The 9,387-nt window shown below is 41.1% G+C and overlaps 1 non-coding gene across 1 annotated transcript; it reads left to right on the plus strand.

The window, feature by feature from the left end:
• Nucleotides 1–8,572: 8,572 nt before the first annotated feature.
• Nucleotides 8,573–8,678, plus strand: LOC122013180. Its single transcript, XR_006120511.1, has one exon. It is a non-coding gene; the product is annotated as a small nucleolar RNA R71 (small nucleolar RNA).
• The last annotated feature ends 709 nt before the right edge of the window (nt 8,679–9,387 follow it).

Genomic DNA, 9,387 nt, shown 5'->3' on the forward strand with positions numbered 1-9,387 from the left:
ACCTACTTGACTCTTCTTCAATCAATATCTTATTGTCAAACATCTAAACCCAAACCAAGACTCAGCTTGGTTACCCAGGTCAACCTTGACCTGAGGGATATTGCACCAACAATCTCCCCCTTTTTGATGTTTGACAATACCACAATAACACTTACAATCCCATATGTAAGTTAGGCTAATCCCATAGCCTCCTTCTTCATGCCACTAGGTAATGAAAGCATAAATTAAGCTCTTCATTCTCCCCCTAAGAGGGCAAACTCCCTCTAGGTAATGAAAGTCTAACTTACTCCCTTTCATGAGTCCTTTCATTCTCCCCCTATGACCTTCCCATAGGTAATGAAGGACTAAGCTTAACCATACATTCTCCCCCTATTGGCACACATCAACCCATCGTTGGACACACATCAACCGATGCTCCAATTCAGGCACACTTCAACAAATCCATTTGTTGAAGACTCTCCCGAAGAGTTGCTCATCGTTGTTCACAACATCACTCGTTGTGATCAACACGATAATGAAGGTCCCATACCCTTCATTTATCCTTAACTTCTCCCTCAATGTAGACAACTACCCAACCTTGAGCATTATCTACCACATGAGTGTCCACTTGAAATAATGAGGATATCCACTCCCCATTTCTCCCCATTTCAAGTTTAAATGCTCAACCTTGAGCAAGTTCACAACAGAAGGTTAACCACCTTCCAAGGTTCATGAAAAATAACTTTCATGTCTTTAAAGAGTCCCTCCCCCTAAAGACATGGTGGTAACTTCTGTCATTGCATCAACAATGACTTAGAATCCCTAAAACATTAGGAAACCCAAATTTGGAAGTTTTGAGGTTCAAATATTCAAAATTTGAAACAACCTCAACCTAAACTTCTACTTAGTCTTCGTTAACCAATCCATCCTTGTTTTCAACATGAAAACACCCTTTGTATGTATACAAATGTATTTAAGGGGTTTTAAATGGTTACCTAGACTCAAATAGGTTCAAAGATGCTGAAATCAGGCCTTCCCAGCCAAAATCAGCAACTTGGATCGATTGGAGTTGGGTTCCAATCGATTGAACCTTTCTGAATCGATCCACGGATCGATTCAGACTCCCTGGATCGATCGGCTGATCGATCCAGCGAGCTTCTGCTCGCGGGAATTGCCATTTGAATCGATCCATGGATCGATTCAGGAACTCCAATCGATCCATGGATCGATCGGAGCTCTGATAGTTGCTGAAATTCCATTTCAGTCAACTTCAGAAACCCCTAGAAAATTCTACAAAAATCCAAAAATTATGAAATTTCGTGTAGACATTATTTAGGGCATACTTAATCATGGAAAAATAGCTTTCTATGAAAATACATCATATTTTCAAAGATTGACACAAACTTGAAAACTTGCAAAAACTTTAGTGTTTTTCTTCAAGTTTGTGTTTAACTATTCAATGGTGATTACTATCAAAAGATAGCCTTCACCAAGGTTTTCCAAAAACATTTTAAAAACATTTTCAAAACCAATATCCCATCATGTTCCTTGGGCATAATGCACATGACTTGTACATTAGCTTTCCCAATGATGGGAAAACACATAACTATGTATTTTGATGAATTTAAAACTCAAAGGAATGCACTAAATCAACATCTTGAGCTTTGTTCATCATCCTAACATCTCACTTGTATATAATATGCACTAAAACACATACAAGTCACCTTAGAGGTCTTTGTGAGATGTAAAATTTGGTTTTGCCCTATTCTAGGGATCATGCATATCTATCTAGGCATTTTAGAAATGTTAGACATCCACCTAGGATGTCACTTGTCAATAAGTGTCGTTAAATGCCATTCGTCCTTAATTACAAGGAATTAAACTTAATGCATGATTATGTTATGGCATACATCAAAATAAAATAGCTTTCAAAAGAAAGATTTCTATAACTACATGATGTATGTATGGCATGACATGGTATTTTGTATTTTTCATGATAAGTCATGAATGCAAAATCCAAATAAGATAAAATATGATGTCATGGCATATTATGAGCAAACAATCATGGCATGGTTTAGCATAAATAAAATATACCTAGATTACCTATCTAAGTATCATTAATCTTAGCTAATCCTAAAACTTAAACCCTAGATTGCCCAAAGTGCTTCAAGAGAGTGCCAAAACCTAAGTTTGCATTTCTTATTCCCTTGATTAATTTATGCCAATTAAAATAAACATGTCCTCAAATGTTGGCATATTCCATTTTTCCTCAAGAGTAGCACTTTTAAATTTAAGGCCCGGATTGCCTTAAATTGCCTAAGAACATACCAAAAACTCAACTTGATAGTTCTTATGAATTTTCCAATATGTGCCATTTAAGATTAAAATCAATTCTTCCACCATTAGGCACATTTTACTCTTTCAAGGAGTAATCAATAATTCCATTTCATTTTCAAAGGTTAACAAAAACCTTGAAAATGCTCCTTGAGTGTCAATTTCCTCAAAGTTGGGTTAACTACCCTTCTAATCGGAGTTGACACTCTCTAACCCATCTATGGGGTAGAGAAGATGCTCCTAGGAACCCAACACCTATTGGTGCTCCTTGGATGCTCTAGGTACTCACTAGGGATAACTTCCTAGTGACCTTGTTGGGCTTCTTAGAAGCCTTGGTCACTTTTTCTAGGTCGACTCTAGGGATAACCTCCCTTGTGACCTTGTTTGTGACTTTCTTAGACTTCTTAGAAGTCTTAGTCATATTTATTGCAAAAATACTCTTAGGGATGACTTCCCTAGTATTTTTGGCTTGACCACTAGACCTAGAGTTTGTTCCATAACTATATGGAACTCTATGGTAAGAGGGCACATCCTTCTTAGCCTTTGGTTTGTATCCCAACCCTCTATGGCCATTGGATGGCTTTTGTACCCCTAAACCTAGGTTATGCTCATTTTGCCCTAATAGGATATTTTCCATCCTTTTTAGGGTCTTTTCCATTTTATCAAGCCTTGATATCAAGACTTGATTTTCTATCACTAAGTCCTTAGTTTTTGGTTTTTCATTTGATCCATGAGCATTTTTGTTTCTAGGCTTGTATCTTACATCCTTAGAGTTATTGCCTAGGTTTTTACCTACATTCCTAGCCTTAGGGATAGTAGTTTTGGCATGTAGGGCCACATGCTTTTCCTTAAAGCCCTCATGCTTCCTATTCTTATGGTAAATCGCATTAAGATGATAAAAATTTGACCTAGCATGCTTTTTACCATTTTGCAAGGGAATAGGCTCAATGAATGTTACCTTCTTCTTTACCTTGGAGGCTCCCCCTTGACTAGTGCCTCCTTGAGCCTTGACCATCTTCTTCCCCTTGGGTCATTGACTTCGGTAATGCCCTTTTTGTTGACACAAGAAGCACACAATGTGCTCCTTGCTCTTCTTTGTCCCGGGGGTGGTCTCCTTGGGCTTCTCCTTGCCCTTTTGTGCCACTTGGCCCTTCTTCTTGGCCAAGTTGGGACACTTGCTCTTATAGTGCCCATGTTCCCTACACTCAAAACATATTATATGATTTTTATTATTAATTGAAACATTTATACCTTCTTGTATAGGGATGGCACTTGCTCCTCCATTTGATATTTCTTGAATTTCGGAGGTGGCACAATCTTCTTCTTCTTCACTTGACCCGGATGTAGAAGCTTCTCCTTCTTCTTGATCCGGCGTCACCAAGAATTGCTCCCCCTCAATCCTAGAGGTGGAGGCTTCATCATTTTGAATGTGAAACAAGGAGTATGCTCCCTCCTTGTTCCCTTGTGCATTCCCTTGAGGATGAAGCTTCTTGGATTTCCTCTTCTTCGGAGGTTGAGTATCTCTCAACCTCGGGGTCCTCCTCTTGGTCTTGCTCCAAAGAGTCACCCTCTTTGGATTCTTCATGATCTTGTACAGTGGAGGGGATCTCTTCATGAAGCTTGGCCAATTTGCTCCAAAGCTCCTTGGCATCTTCGAATTCTCCAACTCGAGCCAAGATGTGGCTAGGCAATAAGTTGACCAGAAGCTTGGTCACTTTGTCATTTGCCTCGCCCCTTTGAATTTGCTCTGAGCTCCATCTGCTTTTCTTTAGAAGCTTGCCCTTGGAGTTTGTTGGAGCTTTGAAGCCTTCCATTAGAGCAAACCATTGCTCTATCTCCATCATAAGAAAATTTTCGATTCTTGATTTCCAAGAATCGAAACTTGTAGAAGTGTATGGTGGAGCCACCCTTGTATCAAATCCAAGTCCATCTTGGAATTGCATCTTGAAGTTGAGCTTCTTGAATTCTTTGACTTTGATGAATTTGCTCCAACTTCTTCACCCTCTAGCTTTTCTTGTTATGCTTGACCCTTCCGGCGATGATTCCGGTGAAGAGCGGCCTTGCTCTGATACCAAAAGTAGCTAGAGGGGGGGGGGTGAATAGCTCGTCGCGTTCGCTCGGTGCTCGGCGTTGCTTGTTCCTTCAAAGATGTGCAGCGGAAAATACAGAAACAAACACACAACGCTAACACGGTTGGTTTTACTTAGTATCCACCTCACAAGAGGTGACTAATCCAAGGATCCACACCAACACACACACCCTCCACTAAATAAAACTCTCCTTTGTGGTAACTACCAAGGGCGGAGAAGCCCTACAATACTCAATACAAGAAGAGAGGGAAAGGATACAAGAAATACAAGCTTACAAGCTTACAATGAGTACAAAACCCTAACCCTAGCTTCTCTTCTTGGCTTTGATCCGCCTCTTGACTTGGAGAGCTTCCAAGATCCTTCAAGAACTGGCGATCTGAGCTTTGTGAGTGCTGTGGAGGAGTTGGCAAGAGCTCGAGTGAATCGAGAAGTGATGCATGACCATCGAGCGCTGCGGCTATAAGCGACGCCAGCGGTCGGATCCCGTCGATTCGAATGTTCCCAATCGATCGGGAGGCTTTGGATCGATCACGGATCGATCCGAGCGCCTCTGCGCGGGCTCGCCGGATCGATCCACGGATCGATCCGGCGCTTATCGCGCGAACAGCGTCCCAATCGATCCATCGATCGATTGGGACCTCTGATCGATCCACGGATCGATCCGACCATTTGGGACAGTGCGGATCGATCCAGCGATCGATCCAGCTTGATCGATCCACCGATCGATCCGACTTGGTTTTTGTCCAAAACTAAGTCCTAAACCTCCCAAACCAACATCCGGTCAACCTTGACCTGTTGGTATGTCATGCCTAGCATCTAGTCACTCCCTTGACCGCTAGGACTCCCTTACCAAGTGTCCGGTCAATCCCTTTGACCCACTTGGACTTTTCTCTGTGCCAAGTATCCGGTCAATCCCTTTGATCTACTTGGACTTTTCTTTCATGCCAAGTATCCAGTCAATCCTTTGACCTACTTGGACTTCCCAGCACCAGATGTCCGATCATCCTTGATCCATCTGGATTTTCCTTTGCCTGGCTTCACTCACCAGGACTTTCACCTAGCTTCACTCACTAGGGTTTTCCATCTGCCTAGCTTCACTCACTAGGACTTTCACCTAGCTTCACTCACTAGGGTTTTCACTCTGCCTAGCTTCACTCACTAGGACTTTCACCTGGCTTCACTCACCAGGATTTCCATCTGCCTAGCTTCACTCACTAGGACTTTCACCTGGCTTCACTCACCAGGATTTCCATCTGCCTAGCTTCACTCACTAGGACTTCCTTCTGCCTGGCTTCACTCACCAGGACTTTCATTTTGCCTAACATCCCAGTTAGGACTTCCCAGTCAAGTATCCAGTCAACCTTGACCTACTTGACTCTTCTTCAATCAATATCTTATTGTCAAACATCTAAACCCAAACCAAGACTCAGCTTGGTTACCCAGGTCAACCTTGACCTGAGGGATATTGCACCAACAAACAGTTGGGTCCATATATCTAGTACACACTATCTTTCTATTGACAAGAATTGCAAATCTAGTTACTTGATCATCATTTCTAAACACAATATTGAATTCATTGTCATTACCTTTGTTGCGTGAAGTCCTTTTGCCTTTGCCCTTCACTGGTTGCTTTCCTTTGTCCCTTGATGGCTCCCTCTCTTTGTCTCCACTAGATCCACCACCTCCTTTGCGAAGTCTCTTCAAAATATTGGACATCTTGATGAGTTTAGATAGGGGAAGAATTATCTAGAGTTGTGGAACTCAAAGAACAAAACTTCAAAGAACAAAAGATCTTAGGTTAAGAGAACAAAAAGTCCAAGTCTTAGAGAGGAGGAGAATCAGATCTAAGAGATCTCGAGAGATTAGAGAGGAGTTTTTAAGAGATTGGGAGAGAAAGATATGTTTTGGAGAGCTGGGGTTGTGCGGAACACGGCCAAGATCTAGCCGTGCGAAGTAGGAGGAAGACTTTAATAGTTCTCCTACACGGGCCGTGTAGATCTACATGGCCTCCCCCTCTTCCTTCTCTGGATTCCTCGCACGACCGTGTCTGGGACACGGCCTCTCCATCTTTTCTCTCGGGATTCCTTACACGGCCGTGTCTAGGACACGGCCTATACCTTTTTCTCCTCGGGAGATCCCACACGGCCGTGTCTGGATGACACGGCCCAAGCACTTCCCTTCTCTGCAACCTTTGCCTGGCCGTGTATAGCACACGGCCTGACTCTGTTTTACACCTAACCTGAAAACAAAATCAAAAGAATGCATCAAACTAAAAGAAATTACAATACAAATCAAAACTAACTAAAAGAACCCTTGGGTTGCCTCCCAAGAAGCGCTTGTTTAAGGTCTTTAGCTCGACCAAACTTTATCATTCGCTTCTTTTCCTTGCCCTTGGAGGACAGATATACTTTTCATTTTTGTTGGGAGATCTTCTCCCAACATCTTCCACCACATTGTCTCCTTCATTTGGTGGCCTTCCATGAGGATGGAAATTCCATTCCTCAAGTTTATAAATGCTTGTCCTGCTACAAGCATTTAAAAGAGACGAGACATGGTTAGAGATATTAGATAAATCATATTCCAAATTTTCCTTACCAATTACCAAAGAAAGCTTATGATTTTTGACATCAATTATAGCTCCAACTGTAGCAAGGAAAGGTCTTCCTAATATGATAGGAATCCTAGGGTCCTCTTCCATGTCCAACACGACAAAGTCTGTGGGAATAACATTCCCATCCACCTCTACTGGCACATCTTCTATAATACCCAAAGGGTACCTGCAGGAATGATCGACAAGTTGAAGTGCCATAGTAGTAAGTTTAATGTTTTTGAGACCTAATTTATTACAAATTGAATAGGGAATGAGGCTAACACTCGCCCCCAAATCACAAAAAGCTTTTTCAAAAAATTCTTTTCCTATGTTGCAAGGAATATAAAAGCTCCCTGGGTCCTTCAGTTTTGGAGAAGTGTTCTTCTCAAAAATAGCACTACATTCCTCACTAAGCGCAATGGTCTCGACCTCTCCTCTTCTTCTCTTATTTGACATGAGATCCTTCAGGAATTTGGCAAATTTAGGCATTTGTAGAATAGCATCAATAAGAGGTACCTCTACACAAATTTCCTTAACCTTTTCTAGAAACTTGCCAAATTCTTCATCCTTCTTGAGCATTGTAAGTCTCTGAGGAAAAGGGACAGCTTTGCTCTGATGGTTCAGTGGAAGAGTCTCTTCAACCTCAATGGTACTCTCCTCATTAGCTTGAATCTGATTTGGTATAGGAGGAGAGAGCTCTTCTTCTTTTTGTATCCCTTTTGAAGCAGTCACTTGGGAGTCTCCCAAGGTCCGTCCGCTCCTAAGCTCAATCCTATTGCAATGCTCCATAGGATTCACATCAGGTTTTCCTGGAAGCTGTCCTGGTGCTCTGGATGATGAGGAAGCTAGTTGGGCAATTTGACTATCCTGGATCCTTTGATGCTTATCAGAATTATCCATTCTTTGAATGAGCTTTGCTATATCTTGCTTCATTTCATTCTGACTTGAGACAATTTCTTCAAGCATCTTTTCAACATTTGACTTTGGTAAGCCTTGAGAAGATAGATGTTGAAAATTTTGTTGCCCAGCTTGAAAATTTGGTCTTGCCCCCATAGATGGTCCTTGATCTTGATTACTTCTGTAAGAAAAATTTGGATGACTCTTCCATCCAGGGTTATAAGTATTTGAGTATAGGTCGTTCAGCCTTTGATTGTAACTCATGATTGCATCACATTGTTCAAGTTGATTGATTTGTGCAGTGATAGCTCCCAATGGACATGAGTCATTTGAATGCTCTGAACTCCCACATACTTCGCAAGATGTACTAATAGCTTTGACCATATTAGCACTAGTCCCCATATTTTCAAATTTCTTTGTAAGAGCGTCCAATTTTGCAGACAAAAGAGTGACTACATCTACATTAAACTTCCCTGATGCTTTAATTGTTGGGTTTACAGAGGAATAGCCACCACTTCTTTCATTTGCCCATTGATGATGATTTTGTGCTACACTTTCAATGATTTCTTCGGCTTCATCTAAGCTTTTGTTCATAAGTGCCCCTCCAGCAGCTGAATCAAGGGACACTTTGGTATGATAATTGATACCATTGTAAAAAGTGTGCAACACTAACCATCTTTCCAACCCATGATGTGGGCATTGTCTGAGCATACTATTATATCTATCCCATGCTTCAAAAAGAGATTCTGAGTCAGTTTGCTTGAAGCTCGCAATTAAATTCCTCATATGAGCTGTTTTGCTTGGTGGATAGAACTTATCAAGAAACTGTTGCTCACACTGCTCCCAAGTGGTGATGCTATTAGGGGCTAAAGAATTCAGCCATTGCTTTGCCCTATCTCTTAGAGAAAACCCAAATAATAATAATCTAACTGCATCTGAAGGAACTCCATTCATTTTCATGGTCCCACATATTTCATAAAAGACCTCTAAGTGTTGATTGGGGTCTTCATGAGGTTCTCCACCAAATTGGTTCTGCTGCACCATAGATATGATTGCGGGTTTGATCTCAAAGTTGTTAGCTTCCACTGAAGGTCTTGAAATACTAGATCGAAAACCTCTTGCATAGGGTGCTGCATAATCCTTAAGTGGTCTATTTGCCATGTTCAAATGTTCCTGTTCTTCAATTTGCCTTTGCAGAATTCTTCTTTTATGGAAGGTTCTATCAATCTCAGGGTCAAAAGGAAAGAATTCCCCTGCAAAGTTAGATCTTCGCATACACAAGAACAAGATAGCAAATCACAATTCAAAAAAAAAGAAAAATAAAAGAATCAAAAATGCAGAATTGAATTTGTACAAAAAGAACTAACAAGAAGTGAAAGTTATACAAGAAGGTAAAAACAGAAATCTAATGATTAGTTAAAACTATGCAATATGAAAGGAAAACAAATGTTATGTTTAGTCTAACTCAATTGATAGTTCCTAATGTTATAGCGCAGT

The sequence above is a fragment of the Zingiber officinale genome, chromosome 8A, assembly GCF_018446385.1.
Source record: "Zingiber officinale cultivar Zhangliang chromosome 8A, Zo_v1.1, whole genome shotgun sequence".
Classification (NCBI taxonomy): domain Eukaryota; kingdom Viridiplantae; phylum Streptophyta; class Magnoliopsida; order Zingiberales; family Zingiberaceae; genus Zingiber; species Zingiber officinale.